The sequence below is a fragment of the Erinaceus europaeus genome, chromosome 11 (assembly GCF_950295315.1).
Source record: "Erinaceus europaeus chromosome 11, mEriEur2.1, whole genome shotgun sequence".
NCBI classification, from domain to species: Eukaryota; Metazoa; Chordata; class Mammalia; order Eulipotyphla; family Erinaceidae; genus Erinaceus; species Erinaceus europaeus.
This window is the reverse complement of record NC_080172.1, coordinates 28,863,384-28,885,071: the sequence shown is the minus strand read 5'-3', so window position 1 is coordinate 28,885,071 and position 21,688 is coordinate 28,863,384.

Here is a 21,688-nt window from a genome sequence, read left to right as displayed (position 1 = left end):
TTTAATAAATGTTCTCTGCTGTCAGTACTGATGACAATGTTTCTCCCAATGAAAGCCATGGTTTACAGTAACAGCTGACCCAATGTCCCTTTTCTTTATCACTTTTCAACACAACTTATTCAAAGTTACAGACACTTTCTCAAATTCACATCAAAGCAGATTTACACAGTACATCACTCTTTTTCTCAGGTGTTGCCTCTGCAGACTTCAGGTGTTTGCGATTTCACTAAAATGACTTAGAAAGTTCTGTCACATGATCAGCATAGAACTTTTATGAAAGGATCCTCATAACGCTCATTACAGAATTCTCCTAGCCAGAAGAGCATCATTCCCACTGCATATTACCTCAGGTATTACACATTTGAGTGAACGGTCGTTTGTATTTAGCTTGCTTGTCTTTTATCATCAGGCATTTGCAACTTTGGGTGACTTTTCAGATTCACAGAAAGGGTAACACTGTAGCACTGTAGCTTCCTTGAATATTTTGGGGGCCTGGCTTGAACAGGGCAAAGTAGTGCATTATCCAAGAATTTTTTTCTGGCCCTGAAATAAAACAGCATTCTTGAATTGTAATGAGAGCAGATTTTTTATTTATTTTAGTTTTATCATATATTTTTATTTATTGGATAAACAGACAGAAATTAAGAGGAGAAGGAAGATAGAGAGCGAGAGAGACAGAGAGACACCTGCAGCCCTGTTTCACCACTCGCAAAGCTTTTCAACTTCAGGTGGGAACCGGGGTCTCAAACCTGTGTCCTTGAGTCATCACCCAGCCCCGAAAGCAGAGTTTTAACATCCTTGTGTAAGCAGGTCATTTCATTTTTATTTGTAAAGGCAGAGTATTTAGAAGTATATTATTGATAAAGCAAACCCAGAATAACTGAGAGAAATTGAGCACATGTCTTTCTTTAGACAACAAAGAAAAATACATGTGAATCTCATATTTTTGTCCTATTAATTTGATTTTATATTTTTCCTAACAGAAAAATTGACAAATGACACAAGATACTATTTTGTTGGTGAATTTGTAAATTGTAAAAATAGAAATGTTAGTAGTGCTAGAAATAATGAGTATAATTCTTGAAAGTAACTCCTAAGCACTGAAAGTTGAACTTGATAAACATTGAACAGTGATAGTGATCAATGTGGTAAGATGTGTAGTAAGAATTATATTTTTTGCACCATTATAGTAGTTTAAATATGGAAAATGATGTATTTCAACTCCATTGTTCATAGGTTCTATAAATTGAATAAAACATAAAAATATGTTTAAATAAATTTAAATTTTTCATTATTTATATTTAATTGCTTTCTTTTTTCAATTTATTTGTTATTGGAGAGAGAAATTAAGAAGGAAGAAGAATCTAGGAAAGAGAAAGACAGAGAGACACTTGCTGCCCTGCTTCATCACTCATGAAGCTTTCCTCCTGCAGGTGGGAACCAGGGCCTTGGACCTAGGTCCTTGTGCACTTTAATGTTTACATTTAACCAGATGCACCACTGCCTGGCCCAAATTTAAAATTTTTATTAAAATACTTTTACTGTTGTGAGACAGAAAGCATATTGAGTAGCATGGGAAGCTCTGAGTTTGAGCCATGGCATTACTTGGGAAGAGTATGTACGGCACCAGCAGAAAAGTTCCACAGATGGTGGAACAGCATGGTAGCATTTCTATCTTTCCCTTCTTCTGTCTCTTTACATAAATCTCCTTTTATCTGAAAAATAAAGAATGAAAATGTTGTCTGAACTGTGAGTGGAGTCATATTGATGTTCCAATGTCTAGAGATAACATATATATATATATATATATATCCCAATGCTGTGCAATATATTAAAATCTATATCTGTAGATACAGAAATGTAGATACAGATTTAACATTATTGGGCTAAGTAAACTTAAAAGTACCTACCATATTAAAAAAAATATAATGATCTTTTATATCCAGCTTCAGATGTATAAGAAATTGTAAATAATTATTTAAATCAGTTGTATGCAAATTAATTTTATTATGGTAAAATAAAGAAACTGGAACTCCTAGATCTTCTCTCTCTTTTGCTTTAAATTAATTAATTGTTCATGCTGCATTGCTATTTTAGTCACAGGTTTCTAATGTTTAAAATGATATTTATGCAAGACTTTGTTTTGTTTCGTTTTTTCATTCTGCCATTTATTCTCTCTAATCCTCATTTTGTTTATTTGCCCTTCCACTCGGCATCTGGTATTCACTATATGCAACTGAAGGAATATTAGATAATATATTTTTTTATAAAAAATGTCACCAAAAGCAAAGCCAGATGCATGAAGGAATAAACCTCCGAGAAGAGTCTTTGAGTACATAATTAATTACAGATAAGTAAGGATAATATAAAATGTTCTCTCTTAACTCTCATTACATACCTCAGTGGTGTTACATATAGTCACGTTACTGTGCAATCTTTTGTCATTTTTTCACCTCACAATTAAACAACTTTCCATCCCTCTTTCGACTACTGCAATCGTTATCCTAACTTCTGTCTCTATGAACTTTATTATAATTGGTACCTACTAATGGACATCATGATTACCTTTACTTTAGATATCCAGTGAAATTATAAGGCTTTTAAAAAATGTTTTGTTTTTGTCACTGGCTTACTTCAGTTAGTATAATGTCCTAAAGGTTCACCTTTGTAATGTGTCAGAAACCATAAGTTATGACTTATAAGCTTGATTAAATTTTCCTAACTAGGCACCAATGACCCATTACATCAAGTAACTCAATTTTTCTCCTTTTCTCAGACTAAATATAAACATATAAATTTACCCATTCAGTTTAATCATTCGGCTGTTGCGATATTTTGCTACCATTGACTAGTAAAATGTATTTGCTAATTACTTGTTTACATAGTTTCAAATAATACAGTATATTTTTAAGTTTTTAAGTTTTCTCCACTAAACATTTCAATAATTATAATTGCCTAACAAACACTGGTATAATTCATTTGTCAGAGTTAATAATCAATAGATTATCAGTGAGATCCTTGGGTTAAATGAAGACTAATATTCAAATAAATGAAATATAATTTGCAACAATTTTTTCATTCTAGTAATTCTTTAGTAATTCTAAATACTGAGATGTGGCAATCTAGCCTTATACTGGCCAAGGTTTCATCTTAATTTCTATGATAATCACTAATATTATGTGTAATAACATTATATAAACTATTTATTGTAGACTGCAAATCATAACGTAAGACTTATTTACTCAAAACTCTTTGACCTTTGTCCTTTTAAGGTGGCAGTATGGAATGAAACTGCCCATTTTTTATTCTTTTTTATTATATTTTTTATTTTTTAAATTTATTCATTTATTTAAGCAAGGGACATTAACAAAATCATAGGATGGGGGGGTACAACTCCACACAATTCCCGCCACCCAATCTCCATATCCCATCCCCTCCCCAATAGCTTTCCCATTATCTGTCCCTCTGGGAGCATGGACCCAGGGTCATTGTGGGTTGCAGAAGGTGGAAGGTCTGGCTTCTGTAATTGCTTCCACGCTGAACATGGGCGTTGACTGGTCGATCCATACTCCCAGTCTGCCTCTCTCTTTCCCTAGTAGGGTGAGTCTCTTGGGGAAGCAGAGCTCCAGGACATATTTGTGTCCAGGGAAGCCTGGCCAGCATCCTCATGGCATCTGGAACCTGGTGGCTGAAAAGAGAGTTAACATATAAAGCCAAACAAATTGTTGAGCAATCATGGACCCAAAGGTTGGAATAGTGGAGATGAAGTGTTGTGGGGTACTCACTGCAAACTCTAGTATACTACTGCTTTCAGGTATATGTTTGCCCTAGTTTTTTTGGTTTTTTTAAAATTTTTTTATTTAAGAAAGGATTAACGAACAAAACCATAAGGTAGGAGGGGTACAACTCCACACAATTCCCACCACCCAATCTCCTTAACCCACCCCCTCCCATGATAGCTTTCCCATTCTCTAGCCCTCTGGGAGCATGGACCCAGGGTCATTGAGGGTTGCAGAAGGTAGAAGGTCTGGCTTCTGTAATTGCTTCCCCGCTGAACATGGGCGTTGACTGGTCGGTCCATACACCCAGTCTGCCTCTCTCTCTCCCCAGTAAGGTGTGTCTCTGGGGAAGCTGAGCTCCAGGACACATTGGTGGGGTCTTCAATCCAGGGAAGCCTGGCCAGCATCCTGGTGGCATCTGGAACCTGGTGATTGAAAAGAGAGTTAACATACGAAGCCAAACAATTTGTTGAGCAATCATGGATCCCAAGCTTGGAATAGTGGAGAGGAAGTGTTAGGGAGGTATTCACTGCAAACTCTAGTGTACTTCTGCTTTCAGGTATATATTTTGCAGTAGTTTATGGATACATGTGAACATAAGCTCTCTCTCACAGAAACTGGTGTATATCTAGGTTATGGGACTTTGTTAGAAAGTGAACCACCTGAGATGAAATTAGAGTGTACTATAAAAGGAAAGGTCTCACCCGAGTAATGAAGCTGAAGGGTTGTCATTCCACACGTAAAGTCTCTGGACACAGTCTGAGGTGAAGCATGTTGAGGTGGCAATCGTTGCATTGGTTAGGTTGTGATCGGTGGATGCAATATTATTTGGTATGGATTGGGAGAGGCATACAGGAAAGTGGGCCCTATCCAAGGGTTCCAGGACTGGGGGAAGTAGGGGCTCTATAATGGAGATGTGAGGTTCCTGCTGTCTTAGGGTTCAAAAAGACAATCGATAGTTAATGTTATCATCACATTATTTGGTAATTGGGTTAACTTTGAAAAGTCCTTTTGTTATGGTTTGCTGTACAGTATCCAGTATCTTGTATATAGCTGTGCTATTGGATGCTTCTAATCTACTTGGTCTAGGCTTTTGAGAGAGTCCACATATCAAATACACAGCCTATATATTAAAAAGATTCAGTTTGTGTTTTGAGAAACTTTGAGACCCATCTTGGACAGAGCTAGAAGGAATTATGTTAAGTGAACTAAGTCAGAAAGATAAAGATGAGTATGGGATGATCCCACTCATCAACAGAAGTTGAGTAAGAAGATCTGAAAGGGAAACTAAAAGCAGGACCTGACCAAATTGTAAGTAGGGCACCAAAGTAAAAACCCTGTGGTGAGGGATAGACATGCAGCTTCTTGGGACAGTGGGGGGTGGGAGTGGGTGGGAGGGATGGGTCACAGTCTTTTGGTGGTGGGAATGGTGTTTATGTACACTCCTAGCAAAATGTAGACATATAAATCAGTAGTTAATTAATATGAGAGGGGGAAAATATTTGCCCTAGTTTATGGATACTTGTGAACATATGCTCTGTCTCCTGGAACCTGGTCTATACCTAGGTTTTGGGACTTTGTTAGGAAGTGAACCACTTGGGATGGAATTAAAGAATACTATGAAAAGGAAATTAGAGAATACTATGAAAGGAAAGGTCTCACCCGAGTGATGAAGCTGAAGGGTTGTCCTTCCACACCTGAAGTCTCTGGACACAGTCTGAAGTGAAGCATGCTGGGGTGGCACTCGTTGTGTTGATTAGGTTGCAATCAGTGGATGCAATATTATTTGATAAGAATTGGGAGAAGCATACAAGAAAGTGGGCCCTACCCTAAGGTCCCAGGACTGGGGGAAGTTTAGGCTCTATAGTGGAAATGTAAGGTTCCTGCTGTCTTAGGGTTCAAGAAGACAATGGATAGTTATTGTTATCAACACATCATTTGATTATTGGGTTAACTTTGAAAAGTCCCTTTGTTAGATATACAATCAATTTTTCCCCCCTCTCATATTAATTAAATAGTCGTTTATATGACTACAATTTAATAGGTGTATACATAAACACGAGTCCCATCACAAGATTGTGTCCCATCCCACCCACCCCCCTGCCAGCCCAGAAAGCCTTATCATTGTCATGACATCATCACCCCCAGATTATTACAGAGACAATGAGGCATAGGGAGAGAGAGAAAGACACTGCAGCACTAGGCTTCCTCCAGGATAATGGAGACTATTCAAACCTGGATTGTGTATGTGACAAAGTAGGCAGCCTCCCAAGTGAGTTATATTGCCAGCACTTCCCAGTCCATTTTTATTGTATCTTTTCTTCTTAGAAAGACAGAAGAGAGAAAAAGAGATAAAGACAAAAGACAGGGAGAGAACTAAAGCACCACTCTACCATCTAGAGTTTCCTTGGTATAGTTTATAGTGCTTCCATTTGGGGGTGGTGCCTAAGATCAAGCTCAGGAACCAGTAAAGCCTGCATGTTATCATTGCTTATCCCCTTCAACAACTTCCTTTAAATGATAATTTTAGGGCTAGGTGGTGGCACACCTGGTTGAATGCACATTTAACAATGAGCAATTACCTGGGTTCAAGCCCCCAGTCCCCATCTGCAGGTGATAAAGCAGGTCTAAAGTGTCTTTCTCTCCCTCTCAATCTTCCCTTCCCCTCTCCATTTCTCTGTCATTAGAAAATCAATAAAACTTTTAATGATAATTTCACTTTTTCTATAGCAATTATAATAAAAATGTTATTTTATACTAAACTACCACAATACTACTTTGGCATTGAAGTAGAATTTTATGCATTTTTTAATTCACATAAGAATCCTTTAAAATCTTTGGATCAAAAGTAATTTTCATCCTATTTTGAAATGGGTTAATTTTTTCCTTATAAGATTTTAGTATATCTTGAATATATCCTTGTCAGATTGTTATGTGCGATTATTTTCTCAATCAAGTATAATTAAATCAAGTACACTCAAGGGAATTGAAACAGTAATCAAAAGTCTCTCAAAGAAGTCTAGGATGAGATTTATTAAAGAAATTTACAAAGCATTATAGGAGGAAATATTACCTATAGCTATTATAATTATGGGTCCACAAATTATTATAAGTGAAAAAAGTGAAGTTGAAACTTACTTCAAATGTATGTAGCATAAATGTAAATAGCATGCCAACCAGAAGAGCATCTCAGAAGGTATCTGAAAAATTTTAGAAATCAGACTACAAAAAGGGAGGGGATGGTATAAGCTCTCCTGTCAAGGAGTAACTATATAAACTTAACATTAATATGAACAACAAGTTGCAAAAGATTTTCAGAAAACAAAATTAATAATTTTTGAAAATATTTTGGTCTTGATTTAAATAGCTTTTAAAATTATTTTTATAAATATCAAATGAATATATATATATATAATATTTTGTGTTTAACTTCTTAGTGAAAATTAAGTGAAAATTTCCTTTAATTTATTTACCTTTATTTGGGGGACTTTGTGGATTATAGTAAATACAATTTTTGATACCTACGTGCAACTTCTCAATTTTCTGTAAAATACTCGCAATCTATCCTAGGTCCTCCACCACCATCATGTACTAGAATCTGAAACACTACCCCACACACACACACTCCCACCCACTGAGTACTTTGGTACTTTATTTGGTGCAATACACCAAACTCAGTCTAAGTTCTTTGTGTTTCCCTTTTTGTTCTAGTTTCTCAATTTCTATGAGTGACATCATTCCATTTTCATCCTCTTTCTGGCTTATCTCACTTAGCATGACTCCTTCAGGCTTCATCCAAGATGAGATGAAGAAGGAGAAATCATTATTCTTAATAGTGAAGTAATATTCCACTGAGTATATATACCACGATTCTCTTTCTAGGTTGCTTTCAGGTTTTGGATATTACAAATTGTGCTGCTATAAACATTGGTATACGTAGATGGATGCATGTGGTTCTCTGTGATATACCAGGAGACAATTGCTTGGTCATAAGATAGGTTCATTTCTAGCCTTCTGAAAGTTCTTCAGAGACTATTTTCCACAGAGTTGAACCAATTTACATGCCTACTAGCAATGTAGGAGGGTTCCTTTACCCTAGCTGCCTCTCCAGTGTGATAGGCCACAAACACAGTGTCAGCAAATTCAAGAACAGTGGAAAATTCTTACACTATTAAAAACATTTGTCTATAATGTAGTTTATTTCACATTACAACATATATAGGAAAAACACACAATTCTTACATTAGTAATTAGCAGGAAGTAAATTAAAATGGAAAAAGATGTAATTCCCAGTACATGAAAATATCTTTGCTCTAAGAAAATCCAAGTTTATTTGTGACTCTGTAATATTCAGTATATGCTTATTATTCACTTGAAAATGCAGTTGCAGGGCTGGATGGTGAAACATCTGGTTGAGTGCAGTGTCACAATGTACAAGAACCCAGATTTGAACCCCCAGTCCCCATCTTCAGGGGAAAAGTGTTGCAGGTGTCTCTCTGTCCCTTTCCCTAACTATTATCCTCTTCCCTCTTAATTTCTGGCTGTCTATATCTGATAAATAAAGACAGTTAAAAAATTAAGAGAAAAAATAAGGAAAAGACAGTTACTTTGCATAATGAGTGAATCATTTAGATTTTCTGATTTCTACTGGAATGATAAAAATATATCCTTCTCTATTTCTACTTAATAACTCCTTAAAATTGTGATGTGTTTTCATATTAAAAACTCATAAACAATTTTACTTCCCATGGGAAACATTTTCAGTCCAAATTTTCTGGTATAAAAGACTAAATTGGAGGGAGGTGGAGCCAAGAGGGTGACTGAGAAGTAACTACTGGTCTGAGTTCCGACAACAACTGCTGGAAATGGTAGGATTTTTTGCCTTCAGCAGGACAGTGAATTCGGGGTCCTAGCTGTTTTACCAAGGGGGTCAATATAGCCCAGTTTGGGTTAGAATATAGAGGAAAAAAGAAAGGAAAAAAAAATTTTTTATTCCCGAAGCACACCACTGCTCCCCCCACCCCCAATAACCAGACCCTGGGTGCCAGAGAGCTGCTCCTAGCAGGCTCCCCTGCTGAGCTTCTTCTTTATGAAGATTCCTGGCCCAACAGGGGTTCCATTTCAATCCTATTCCTTTCTGAAACCCTTGGCCATTTTTCTTTCTGTCTAAGTGGCCAATTGGATCTACAAAAGGGAAAGAATGCCCTGAGGTGGTTCTTTTCTTTTTGTTTGTTTTGTTTTACTTTCTTAACAATCAGCTGCCTCTGCTCAGGCGGCTTGAGACAATCTGTGACAGGTTTTTTGCCTGATCTATTTTATTATTAATATTATATAAAGATATATCTTTTTACCCCCCCCAGGTTGACCAGAATTAATTCTTTGTGTATTTTCCATTGCTATGGGACTAGACAACTTATTGCTAGCAAGAGGAACTTGTTTCACTACTCCTACCTCCTCTACCCACTCTTCCCTTCTCCCTCCTTCTAGCTAATTAAAAAACTAAAATAATAAATAAATAAATAAATAAATTTAAAAACTTTCCTTTCACTGCTCTTTTATTACAGTTCATTTTCTTAGCTTTTTTTCTTTTCTCTCTCTTGTTTTTATTGCTTTTTTTTTTTCTTGTCTTCCCTTCTTTCTTCCTCCTTCTTTGGCTTTCTGAATTCACTGATATACATTTGTGAATTATTTTTGGGAAGAAATCTGACTCACAGTGGACTCTATGTGTGTATCTCTGCTCTACTTCCCTTTCTCCTCTTGCTACCCCTAGAATATACAGTGGATAGTCGATTTTCATAATTGTCTGTTCTTGCTATCCCTTTTTTCCTTTCTCTTTCTTCTTCATTTGGACTTGGTTGCTATTTTTTCACACACTGGAGACATTGTTTGGGTAATTGATAGTGGTTAAACTGCTTCAATCCTTGCTTCAGTTGCTGTTGTAATTTCTGAGATTGGTGATTGCATTTGTCATAAAGGTATTTAGTACAGTGTTGCTTGTACTCAAAACATAACAACTGAGCAGATCGCTTTCTCTCCTCTCCTCTCCTGGATCAACTAGGAATACCAAAGGAGACCACCCGGGACCGAAACAAGACAGGACTTGAATGACCATAGGAACCCACTAAATCACCGGTGAGTACAAACACCTATAGCTGGTGACAGAGAGGAGAGAGGAGCGTAAGAAGAGATTAAGTGACTGCTAACAGTCCAGCAGTTTATCAGTTGAGACACCACCTCCAGTCTGCTCCACCAAAAAGGGGACAGCTGAAGGGAGGAGAGGACTCCCCAGGGACTCACCAAGTACAACTCTGAGTCTCCATTGCTACTGCCATCAGAATCTGGAGCAGTGACAGGGAGGGACACCAGGGGACAGAGATCTAACCAGGAAACTCAGGAGAAGACCTGTACCTCAGTGGCATAGCTGAGGGGCTGTGAAAGTCTCTTTGTATAACCACGGGATTATCTCTGCCACACCCTGCTTTATCTCTTGGTCAGGAGTCAGTGATTAAGCTGAAGCCTATTGATATTTTAAAAACCCTCATGCTCCCATAGACTACAGGGAAGAAAAAAAAAAGAGGCTTTTAAACCACTGAGCTCCAACTCAGAGATTTAAATACTATTGAAACAACTGTCAACTTCCGCCACTGTGAACCCTTTAATTAACTTACTTAGACACAACTCAATCCAGGCAATTCTGATCAGTAATTTGAAAAGTACTGAGAAAGGGAACTCATAACATTCTATATAAAATGGTTAAAACAACAGGAAGAAATATTAGAGAATCGAACCAGGACAAGAGTCCAGCTAAAAGTCCTCCAGAGGGTGAAGCACAAAATAATGAGTTCAACATTCAGACATTAGCTAAGGAAATAATAGCAGAAGTGAGTAAAGAATTTGAAAAAATTGTAATCAGAAATACAGGAACAACAAATGAGACTATGGAAGAAAATACTAATTATCTCATGGTGATTAGAGAGCTGAAAGCTGAAATCACTGAACGCAACTAGTTGAACAAGCTAAAACAGTATCAGAACAGGGCAACAAAATAGATGAACTCCAGAAAACAGTAGAGAGCAGAGAGAATAGAATCAATGAGGCTGAAGACAGAATTAGCAAGGTTGAGGATGAATTAGAGACAACTAAAAAACAAGTAAGAGATTTCAGAAAGAGATTAATATATGCTGAAAACAACAACAGAGTCCTATGGGATGACTTCAAAAGAAACAATATACGCATTATTGGCATACCAGAGGAAAAAAGAGGAGAGGAAGAAAGCATTTTCCAGGCCATAATAGCTGAAAACTTCTCTAATCTAGACAACAAAAAAGGCATAAAGATTCAAGAAGCCCAGAGAGTCCCGAACAGAATTAACCCAGACCTAAAGACACCAAGACCTATCATACTTAGAATGGAAAAGAATAAGAATAAAGAAAGGATCCTAAAGGCTGCAAGAGAAAAACAAAGAGTCACCTACAAAGGAAAACCCATAAGATTAGCAGCAGACTTCTCCATACAAACACTACAGGCCAGAAGAGAATGGCAAGATATCTATAGAGTGCTCAATGAGAAAGGATTTCAACCAAGAATACTATATCCTGCTAGACTGTCATTCAGACTAGATGGAGGCATCAAAACCTTCTCAGACAAGCAACAGTTGAAGGAATCAACTATCACCAAGCCTGCCCTGAAAGAAGTTCTGAAAGGTCTCCTATTAACAATCAAACCACCACAAATAGAACATATATCAAAACACTTTAAAACTCTACAAGAATGGCGTTAAAATATCTTCAATCTTTGATATCAATAAATGTCAATGGCCTGAATTCACCTATTAAAAGACACAGAGTAGGAAGATGGATTAGAAAATACAACCCAACAATATGCTGTCTACAGGAAACCCACCTAACTAAACAAGACAAAGACAGACTTAAAGTGGAAAACTATCATACAAGCCAATGGCCCACAAAAAAGGGCAGGAACAGCTATTCTCATATCTGACATGATAGACTTTAAAATAGATAATATTTAAAAAGATAGGAATGGACTCTACTTAATGCTCAGAGGGTCAGTCAATCAAGAGGACTTAATAATTATTAACATTGGTGCACCCAATGAGAAGCCATCTAAATTCATCAAACTTCTACTTAAAGAGCTAGAGCAATATATTAACAGCAACACAATCATAGTAGGGGACTTCAACACCCCACTCTCTCAACTTGACAGATCATCCAGGCAGAGAGTCAATAAAGACATAAGGAAGCGAAATGAAGAAATAGATAAACTAGAACTATTGGACATTTTCAGAGTCTTCATCCCAAGAAACTGGAATACACATTTTACTCAAATCCACATGGGTCATTCTCAAGGATAGACCATATGTTAGGCCACAAAGACAGCATCAGCCAATTCAAGAGCATTGAAATCATCTCAAGCATCTTCTCAGAACACAGTGGAATTAAACTAACACTTAACAATCAACAAAAGATTAGTAACAGTCCCAAAATATGGAAGCTCAACAGTACACTTCTTAACAACTTCTGGGTCAAAGAAGAAATAAAGGAAGAAATCAAAATGTTTCGAGACTTCAATGAAAATGAAGACACAAGCTATCAAAATATTTGGGACACAGCTAAAGCAGTACTAAGAGGGAATTCATAGTTATACAATCACACATTAGGAAACAAGAAAAAGCACAAATAAACAGCCTATTGCACATCTTAAAGACCTAGAAGAAGAAGAACAAAGGAACCGTAAAGCAACCAGAAGGACAGAAATCACTAAAGTTAGGGCAGAAATCAATAACATTGAGAATAAGAAAACCATTCTTCTTCTACTTCTAGCGTTTACCCTTTTTCCATAGCCAGTCAAGAGCGTCAGGTTGAGCCTGATGTAAAGTTTTGAGACCTCCTTTGAATCTGGAGAGGTGGAAATCATTGACTATGTGGGTCATAGTCTGTCTGTAGCCACGGGGCAGTTCGGGTCGTCTTTGGCTCCCCAGAAATGGAACATAGCAGTGCACCGGCCATGGCCTGTTCGATAGCGATTGAGGAGGGCCCAATCATAACGTGCTAGGTCAAAGCCGGGTTGACGCTTGCAGGGGTCTGTGATGAAGTGTTTGTTCTTTACCTCAGCTGACTGCCAACTCTGTTTCCAAGAGTCTGGAACAGAGAAGTTCAGTGTAGGCGTAGGAGACCAGATTGGATGACGAGACGTCAAGCGTTGGACAGGGTAGGCGAAGATATCTGCGTATATTGGTAGGTCCGGTGGAGCGTAGACATGGGAAATGAACTTAGATGATGCCGCATCCCGACGAATATCTGGCGGGGCTATATTGCTAAGAACTGGCAGCCACGGAACCGGGGTGGAACGGATGGTTCCAGAAATTATCCTCATGGAGGAATATAATTTGGAATCGACCAAGTGGACATGGGGGCTATGGAACCATACTGGGGCACAGTATTCTGCAGTGGAATAGCATAACACCAGAGATGATGATCGTAGTGTGGAAGCGCTCGCGCCCCATGAGGAGCTGGCCAGTCTTGCAATGATGTTATTCCTCGTGCCCACCTTTGCTGCAGTTTTTATGAGATGTTCGTGAAATGACAGAGTGCGACTGAGAGTAACACCAAGATAGACTGGCTGGGCTTCTGCCGGATTCTCGTATCGCCAAGCTGCACATTAAGCTCACAGGAGGCCGAGGCATGGTGTAGATGGAAAACAGATGATACCATTTTTGCAGTGCTAGGGATTAGTCGCGGTTTTTTACAGTAATCAGATATCAGAGACATGTCTTTCGTGAGTGTTTCCTCGAGGATGTCGAACTTGGATGCCTGAGTTGAACAGCAGATTTCATCGGTGTAGATGAACTTCCTGGAAAGAAGTTTCTGGGAGGTCATTGATGTAAATATTAAATAGCGTAGGAGGCAGAACAGAGCCCTGGCGGAGGCCACTTGAGACAAGTCTCCACCTGCTAGACTTGTCACCCAAATGCACCCAGAATCTTCTGTTTTGAAGAAGAAACAATATAGTGTTGGGCACCCATGGAGGCAGGCATCTTGAGATCTTGACTAGGAGACCACGGTGCGAGACCATGTCATAGGCTGCTGCTGTGAGATCAACAAAGCTGTTGGTCCTGCTCTTCGAGTCCTCCAACTTAATGTTGAGGGGCTGTCCTTTGCCAAAAGCGTTCTTATTGGTCAATTGGTGATACAGCATCAGGCAGATGTTATCAGGATGCATTGGATCGACCTTCCCATGGTGCATCTCATGAGTACCCATTCATTGGGGAAACTGACAATCCTTCCTAGCCAACTGAATCCACATGGATCCCAGTCACTTTCAAAGCCAGCAACAAGCAGCTCCTGACAGCTTTCAAGCTGTTGGTCCTGCTCTTCGAGTCCTCCAACTTAATGTTGAGGGGCTGTCCTTTGCCAAACACGTTCTTATTGGTCAATTGGCAATACAGCATCAGGCAGATGTTATCTGCCTACAAGAAACACATATAGCAGTCAGTGAAGCTGCTCGATTCACCATCAGTGGATTCGATTTAATATGCTATAATCTCCATCCTAAATACGGCCGAGCCATCTATGCCAAATCGTGTTTTGCGGACGTTTACCATATGGCCTCTTCGACCTTCTACGACTCCATTACTATTGGAACTATTCAGCTCATCAACGTATATAAGCCTCCCAGTGCCTCATGGGATAATGAGGTCCTGCCTAACCCGAATCACCCAGCCATTTACGTTGGAGACTTTGTCATCACCAAGACTGGGGATATTCCTCCACTCGCGCTGATGGCTCTATCTTAGCCGACTGGGCTTCAGCGAATGACCTCTCCCTATTATATGATCCCAAACAGCCAGGCTCTTTTCACAGTGCTAGATGGAATAAAGACTCGTCACCCGACCTGTGCTGGATTAGCACAGTCAACAGCCAAGCCTTTCCCGCTATGAGACAAGTTCTCAAGATCTTCCCGCACAGTCATCCCCACCCAGCTATCATCCACATTGGTCTCCAGTTCTCACTGATTCTGTGCTCAGAGAAACAAAGATGGAACTTTTGAAAAGCAAACTAGCGTCTGTTCAGTGATCTTACCAACAAATCTATTCCTGGAATTCCAATTAACTCCATCCCCTCTGAAGATTCCTACAGGTGCTTCTGCCAAGCCATCATCAAAGAAACATCCCAAGCCATTCCTCATGGGAGACGTGCTAACTATAGGCCTTGTCTTGATGCTGAATGCGAGCAACTACTAAAGCAGTATAATGAGTCGGGCGACCCAGATGTGGCTGACCATCTCATTGCCTCCCTGGATGCAGCATGCCAATCCCACTGGCAACAACTCACAGAAAGTCTGAACTTCACCCACTCAAGTAGGAAGGCCTGGAAGCTTCTTCACAGACTGGGTGTCGGTAGGCAACCCCCTCCCATCTCCCATCCTCCCGTATCTCCAAACTCAGTGGCCAGTCACCTAACTCAAGTTGGACGTGCTAAGATCCACCCAGTCTGGAAAAGAGAAATTTCCCATGAGTGGTCATCCCACTTCCGGTTATCTTGTCCATCTCCAAAACTCTCTCCCTTTACACTGTCTGAACTGGAAGACACTTTGAAGAGGGTTAAACCGGGAACAGTTGCTGGCTATGATAACATCACCCCAGAACTCATTCTTAACCTGGGCCCCGCGGCAAAGAAGTGGCTCGCTTCATTCCTGTCCCACATCTTGGAATCTGAGTCTATGCCCAAAGTTTGGCGTCGTGCGAAGATTATAGCGGTTTTGAAACCAAAGAAAGACCCAACACTGGCCACCAGCTATAGACAAATTTCTCTCCTCTCCGTGTGTTACAAACTCCTTGAGAGGCTGCTTCTGTCACGTATTTCTCATCTTACAGAGAAATTCCTATCACCCGCCCAAGCTGGTTTCCACCCAGGAAGATCTACCTGTGAACAAGCTCTGGCCCTCTCAACTTACATTGAAAATGGATTCCAGAAGAAAACCATACAAAAGATCAATGAAAGTAAATGTTGGTTCTTCAAAAGAGTGAACAAAATTGACAAACCTTTAGCCAGACTCACAGAACAAAAAAGGGAGAAGACCCAAATAAATTGGATAGTAAATGAAAGAGGAGATATCACAACAGACACCGCAGAAATTCAACATATCATGCGAGGCTTCTATGAACAACTATATGCCACCAAGCTAGAGAACCTGTAAGAAGGGGATGATTTCCTAGATATCTACCAACTTCCAAAACTAAGTAATAAGGAAGCAGATAACATGAATAGGCCCATTACAGCTAATGAAATTGAAGCAGTTATCAAAAATCTCCCCAAAAATAAAAGTCCTGGACCAGATGGTTTTACAAACGAATTCTACAAAACCTTCAAAGAAGAACTAATACCTTTACTTTTAAAAGTCTTCCAGAAGATTTAAGACACTGGAATACTCCCAGCTTTTTTGAAGCCAACATCACTCTGATACCAAAAGCAGACAGGGACAAAACCAAAAAAGAAAACTACAGATCAATATCTCTGATGAACAAAGATGTGAAAATATTAAACAAAATTCTAGCCAGCTGGATACAGCAGTATATCAAAAACATTGTTCATCATGACCAAGTGGGATTTATCCCAGGCATGCAAGGTTGGTTTAATATATATAAATCAATCAATGTGATCCACCATATCAACAAAATCAAGACCAAAAACCACATGGTCATATCAATAGATGCAGAGAAAGCCTTTGACAAAATCCAACACCCAGTCATGCTCAAAACCACACAAAAAATGGGAATAGATGGGAAATTCCTCAAGATAGTGGAATCCATATATAGCAAACCTGCAGCCAACATCATACTCAATGGAAAGAAGCTGAAAGCATTCCCCCTCAGATCGGGGACTAGACAGGGCTCTCCACTGTCACCATTACTTTTCAATATAGTGTTGGAAGTTCTTGCCATAGCAATCAGTCAAGAGAAAGGAGTCAAAGGAATACAGATTGGAAGGGAAGAAGTCAAGCTCTCACTATTTGCAGATGATATGATACTATACATAGAAATACCAAAAGAATCCAGCAGAAAACTACTGGAAGTTATTAGGCAATATAGCAAGGTGTCAGGCTACAAAATCAATGTACAAAAATCAGTGGCATTTCTTTATGCAAACACTAAATCTGAAGAAGAAGACATCCAGAAATCACTCCCATTTACTGTTTCAGCAAAAATCAATAAAATACCTAGGAGTAAAGCTGACCAAAGAAGTGAAAGACTTGTATACTGAAAACTATGAGTAACTATTCAAGGAAATAGAAACTTGATACCAAGAAATGGAAAGACATCCCATGCTCATGGATCAGAAGAATAAATATTATCAAAATGAATATTCTCCCCAGAGCCATATACAAATTTAATGTGATACCCATTGAAGTTCCCCCAAGCTTCTTTAAGAGAATAGAACTAACACTATAATCATTTATCTGGAACCTGAAAACACCTAGAATTGCCAAAATACTCTTAAGGAAAAGAAACAGAAATGGAGGCATCACACTACCAGACCTCAAACTTTATTATAAAGCCATCATAATCAAAACAGCATGCTACTGGAACAAAAGTAGGCACACAGACCAATGGAACAGACTTGAAAGCCCAGAACTAAATTCCCACACCTGTGGGAATCTAATCTTTGATAAGGGGGCCCAAAGTATTAAATGGAAGTAGGAGGCTCTCTTCAATAAATGATGCTGGGAAAACTGGGTTGAAATATGCAGAAGAATGAAACTGAACCACTTTATCTCACCAGAAACAAAAGTCAACTCCAAATGGATTAAAGACCTTGATGTTAGACCAGAAACAATCAAATACTTAGAGAAAAATATTGGTAAAACACTTTCCCACCTACACCTCAAGGACATCTTGATGAAAGAAACCCAATTGCAAGGAAGACTAAAGCAGAAACAAACAAATGGGACTACATCAAATTGAGAAGCTCCTGCACAGCCAAAGAAACTATCACACAAACAAAGAGACCCCTCACAGAATGGGAGAAGATCTTTACATGCCATACATTAGACAGGATACTAATCATCAAAATATCCAAAGAGCTCAGCAACCTTAGCAACAAAAAAGCAAATGACCCCATCCATCAATGAGCAGAGGAACATAATATTCACTCCGGAGGAGATTTAAAAGGCTAACAAACATATGAAAAACTGCTCCAGGTCACTGATTGTCAGAGAGATGCAAATAAAGACAACACTGCGATACCACCTCACTCCTGTAAGTATGGCATACATCAAAAAGGACAGCAGCAACAAATGCTGGAGAGGCTGTGGGGACAGAGGAACCCTTTTGCACTGCTGGAGGGAATGTAAATTGTTCCAGCCTCTGTGCAGAGCTGCCTGGAGAAGTCTCACAAGGCTAGCCATGGACCTTCCATATGACCCAGTAATTCCTCTCCTGGGGATATACCCCAAGGACTCCATAACACCCAACCAAAAAGAGGTGTGTACTCCTATGTTCATAGCAGCACAATTCATAATAGCTAAAACCTGGAAGCAACCCAGGTGCCCAACAACAGATGAGTGGCTGAGAAAGCAGCTACTAAGAACAATGAACTCAACTTCTCTGACCCATCTTGGACAGAGCTAGAAGGAATTATGTTAAGTGAGCTAAGTTAGAAAGATAAAGATGATTGCTCAACAATTTGTTTGGCTTTGTATGTTAATTCTCTTTTCAGTCACCAGGTTCCAGATGTCATTAGGATGCCGGCCAGGCTTCCCTGGACTGAAGACCCCACCAATGTGTCCTGGAGCTCCGCTTCCCCAGAGACCCATCCTACTACGGAAAGAGAGGCAGACTGGGAGTATGGACCGACCAGTCAACGCCCATGTTCAGCGGGGAGGCAATTACAGATGCCAAACCTTCTACCTTCTGCAACCCACAATGACCATGGGTCCATGCTCCCAGAGGGATAGAGAATGGGAAAGGTATCAGGGGAGGGGGTGGGATATGGAGATTGGGTGGTGGGAATTGTGTGGAATTGTACCCCTCCTACCCTATGGTTTTGTTAATTAATCCTTTCTTAAATAAATTTTTAAAAATTAAAAAATAATAACAATAAAAAATAAATAAAAAGAACAACCTCCTTAACAATTGGGGCACTATGATCAGCCTATTTTGCTGGAGGAAGGCTGGGCACCATAAAGAAAGCCACAAGTGAGATGGGTTATTGGATGACTCACTCTCCATTGAGCCACACTGGTAATAAAATCAGATAGCTTTACAAAAAAAAAAGATAAAGATGAGTATGCGATGATCCCACTCATCAACAGAAGTTGAGAAAGAAGATCTGAAAGGGAAACTAAAAGCAGAATCTGACTAAATTGAAAGTGGGGCACCAAAGTAAAAACCCTGTGGTGAGCAGGAGGGTGGACATGTGGCTTCCTGGACCAGTGGGTGGGATGGGATACAATCTTTTGGTGATGGGAATGGTGTTCATGTACACACCTATTAAATTGTAGTCAAATAAATCACTATTTAATTAATATGAGAGGGGGAAAAATTGATTGTATGTCTAACAAAGGGACTTTTCAAAGTTAACCCAATAATCAAATAGTGTGATGATAACAATAACTATCCATTGTCTTCTTGAACACTAAGACAGCAGGAACCTCACAGTTCCACTATAGAGCCTAAACTACCCCCAGTCCTGGGACCTTAGGGTAGGGCCCACTTTCTCGTATGCTTCTCCCAATTCTTATCAAATAATATTGCATCCACTTCTTCTTCTAGCGTTTGCCTTTCTTCCATAGCCAGTCAACAGTGTCAGGTTGAAAGCTGTCAGGAGCTGCTTGTTGCTGGCCTTGAAAATGACTGGGATCCATGTGGATTCAGTTGGCTAGGAAGGATCCTCAGTTTCCCCAATGAATGGGTACTCATGGGATGCACCACGAGAAGGTCGATCCATTGCATCCATTAATTGCAACCTAATCAACACGAGTGCCACCCCAGCATGCTTCACTTCAGACTGTGTCCAGAGACTTCAGGTGTGGAAGGACAACCCTTCAGCTTCATCACTTGGGTGAGACCTTTCCTTTCATAGTATTCTCTAATTCCATCCCAGGTGGTTCACTTCCTAACAAAGTCCCAAAACCTAGATATACACCAGGTTCCAGAAGATAGAGCATATGTTCACATGTATCCATAAACTAGGGCAAATATATACATGAAAGCAGTAGTACACTAGAGTTTGCAGTGAGTACCCCCAACACTTCATCTCTACTATTCCAACCTTTGTGTCCATGATTGCTCAACAATTTGTTTGGCTTTGTATGTTAACTCTCTTTTCAGCCACCAGGTTCCAGATGCCATGAGGATGATGGCAGGGTTCCCTAGACTGAAGACCCCACCAATGTGTCCTGGAGCTCAGCTTCCCCAGAGACTCACCCTACTAGGAAAAGAGAGAGGCAGACTAGGAGTATGGATCAGTTAACGCCCATGTTCAGGGGGAAGCATTGGATCGACCTTCTCGTGGTGCATCCCGTGAGTACCCATTCATTGGGGAAACTGACAATCCTTCCTAGCCGACTGAATCCACATGGATCCCAGTCACTTTCAAAGCCAGCAACAAGCAGCTCCTGACAGCTTTCAACCTGACCTGTTGACTGGCTATGGAAGAAGGGCAAACACTAGAAGAAGAAGAACGGGGAAGCAATACAGAAGCCAGACCTCCCACCTTCTGTAACTCACAAGGACCCTGGGTCCATGCTCCCAGAGGGATAAAGAATGGGAAAGCTATTGGGGAGGGGATGGTATATGGAGATTGGGTGGTGGGAATTGTGTGGAGTTGTACCCCCCATCCTATGATTTTATTAATGTCTCCTTGCTTAAATAAATAAATAAATAAATGAAACAGTGACCATAAAGGACAAATATAAATAAATAAATAAACGACTAAGTTGGATTTTCATTCAACAGTATGCAAATATGTATATAACATTCAAAGTACAGACTAATATTGAAATTGACTAACAAGAAAATGTATACCTTAATTAATTATATTGAATTTAATTTTTGGAAATTGCCAGTTTTTCATTTTCAAGACATATTCCAAAGAATAATTCATAATACATTCTAGAGTAATTCATATGTGCCTTGAAACAGTATCCCCACATCAGCTACTTTGGATTTCTGTTTTCTATAAAGTCAGTGTTTTGTGTAAATTGTGCCAGGTAACTGAAATATCTCTACATACTGGAGAGTAAATTTCTGAAAAATGCTAACTAATGTCATGAATTTGTATAAAGTAGATGGGGTTTTATAAACTGAGTTGTCTCACAAGTTGCAGGGAATATGCTATTCACTTGAATCCCAGGGTTATCGGACAATTCAATCAGACAAGCATTAGCATGATTTACTTTAGAGTGAAGAATGAAACTACTCATTGAAAGAGGAATGATAGAGTCCTGTGTGTTTTGCCTACCCAATTTTTTGATAGAAAACCACCAAATGCCATCTTTGCAGTTAGTCTCCTCAGACACTTGAACAACATATCCATAGCACAATAAACCCAATATACTGGGTTGTAATGAAACAACTTTTAAACATTTTTCCTTAAACTTGTTGAATATATGTATTTCTTTTAGAATATCATTTTAAGTATTATGATGTCTCCTTTGGGTAACTAAAATGTTCACTTTTTGTTGTTGTTGTTGTTGTTGTTGTGTGGTTTAGTAGTTTACAATATAGTTGTTAACATATGGATACATCAGTATCCCATGAGCCTTTTACAACCTCCCAAGCCCAGAGTCTTTTGCTTTGGTGCAGTGCACCCTGCTTACTCTGAGGTTCACTTTATGGTTTTCCTTTCTGGTTGGTTTCACTTTTAATTTGATAATATTTGTAGATTCAG